A 2,574-nucleotide genomic window follows, 5' to 3' on the forward strand; every position below is an offset into this window, starting at 1 on the left:
CACAATTCTTTGTAGCAGAAACTCAAGAGATGAAATATCTTTGGGACCAGTGCCAAGTAAGAAAATTAGAATTGTAAATGATGAATTGCTCAAGCTTCAGTGAGGACAAGTTGCAGAGATAAAAAGTTTAGTGTTACCTGTTGAAACTCCAGAAGGTTTCCATGTAAATATCAAAGAAATATTCTCTTGTGCTTCTGGCAGGAGAGAAGAAATCATTTCAAACATACCAGAGCGCTCTATTCTCCTTAGCAATGAGAAACTATTTAACTAAAGCTTAACCTGGTGAGATTTTTTATCAGAGCCTAACTAACCTGGTGGAGGAGGGGGAAGAAAACTTTAAATCCTGCGAATTCTACTCAGTCTATCTAATGGTGAGAAAATACTGAGAAGCACTTATGTAGTTCACAATTTAGAGGCACATGCTCACTAAAGATCTGAGACCTACTCCCATTGTTACCACACACACAAATCCCCTGCACACCTTACTACTAACGTCCTTTTTACAGAACTTCCTTTTACCCAGTACATTATCTCCAGGTATCAAGGGGAAAATTGCAAGGCATAAAGACAAAAACATGCAGTTTGAAGAGACAGAACAAACATTGGAACTGGACATGCCAGGGATATTGGAATTATCAGACCAGGAATTTCAAACAATTACTGTGAATATGCTAAGGACTCTAGAGGTAAAGTAGACAATATGCAAGAAAACACAGACAATGCAGCCAGAGAGATGGAGATCCTAAGAAAGAACCCACAAGAAATAGGAACAAGAAATATGCTCTTGATGGACACAGCTGAGGAAAGAATCTCTGAACTTTAAGATGTCAATAGAATCCTCCAAAAGTGAAAACAGAACAAAACTCAAAAAGAAAAAACAGGATATCTAAGAACTGTGGGACGACTGCAAATGGTGCAAAATACATGTAATGGAAATACCAGAAGGACATGAGAGAAGAAAACAGAAGAAATATTTGAAGCAATAATGACTGAGAATGTCCTTAAATTCAAGTCAGACACAAAACCACAGACCCAGGAAGCTTGGAGAACACCATGTAGGATAAATACCAAGAAAAGAACTAAACTAGGTATCACACATTCAAACCACAGAAAATCAAAGATTAAGAAAAAAATTCTGGAAGAAATCAGAGGGGAAAAGGCAACTCACCTATGGAGGAACAAGGATAGGAATTATACCTGGCTTCTCAGAAACCATACAAGCAAGAAGAGAGTCGAATATTTAAAGTGTTGAGAGTAAAACAACCCACCAACCTAGAATTCAGTGCCCTCTGAAATAATCTTTCCTTCCAAGGTGAGAAGAAATAAAGACCTTCTTGGGCAAACAAAACTTCAGAGAATTTGTAGCCAGCAAACCTTCCTTGCAAGAAATGTCAAAAGAAGTTCTTTAAAGAGAAAGGAATTAATATAGGTCAGAAACTCAGGTCCACATAAAGAAGAAACGAACATTAAAGAAGGAACAAGTGAAGGTAAAGCACCAGCTCTTCATTTGTTATCCTTAATTGATCTAACTGGTAAAAATTTGTGCAAAATACTAATGGAAACAGTGTATTCAATTATGTATGCTTACATATACATAACACTAAGGGTATAACCGTTATTGAAAGTGAACTTGAATTAGTTGTAAATATATGTTGCAAGGAGCTTCCAAGGTGGCCTCAGTGGTAAAGAACCGACCTGCCAATGCAGATTAAGAAACAAGGGTTCGATCCCTGGGTCAGGAAGATCCCCTGAAGGCTGGCATGGCAACCCACTCCAGTATTCTTGCATAGAGAATCCCCATGGACAGAGAAGCCTGGCCAGCTGCAATCCATAGGATCTCAAAGAGTTGGACAAGACTGAAGCAAATTAGTACACACACACATTTATTGCAAACTCCAGGGAATGCTAAAAACTTTTTTTAAAAGTAAGCTTAACTGATATGCTTACAAAGGAGAGAAAATGGAGTCACATAAAATCTCAGTTAAAGCCACCAAAGGTGGGGGGCAGCGGGGTGGCGGGGGGCGGTGGGTGAGGGGAGAGACTAGAAGGAACAAAGAACAAGGGCACAAATAGAAAACAATAATATATATTAGATATAATCCAATTATATCAATAACTTCTCTGAATGTCAATGATCTAAATGCACTGGTCTAAAGACAGAGGTTGTCAAAGTGGTTCAAAAAACAAGATCCAACTGTATGTTGTTTACAAAGAAACTCATTTAAATAGAAAACATCATAAATTACAAGCTCACAGAGGGAGAAAGATATGCTTTGCAAACACCAATATCAGATTGATTATATTCTTTGCAGCCAAAGATGGAGAAGTTCTACACAGTCAGCAGAAACAAGACCGGGAGATGACTGGCTCAGATCATGAACTCCTTATTGCCAAATTCAGACTTAAATTGAACAAAGTAGGGAAAACCACTAGACCATTCAGGTATGACCTAAATCAAATCCCTTATGATTATACAGTGGAAGTCAGAAACAGATTTAAGGACTACATCAGATAGATAGACTGCCTGATGAGCTATGGAATGAGGTTCGTGACATTGTACAGGAGACAGGGATC

The sequence above is a fragment of the Bos grunniens genome, chromosome 8, assembly GCF_055505025.1.
Source record: "Bos grunniens cultivar Pamir isolate PY7600 chromosome 8, Bosgru_T2T1.0, whole genome shotgun sequence".
NCBI classification, from domain to species: domain Eukaryota; kingdom Metazoa; phylum Chordata; class Mammalia; order Artiodactyla; family Bovidae; genus Bos; species Bos grunniens.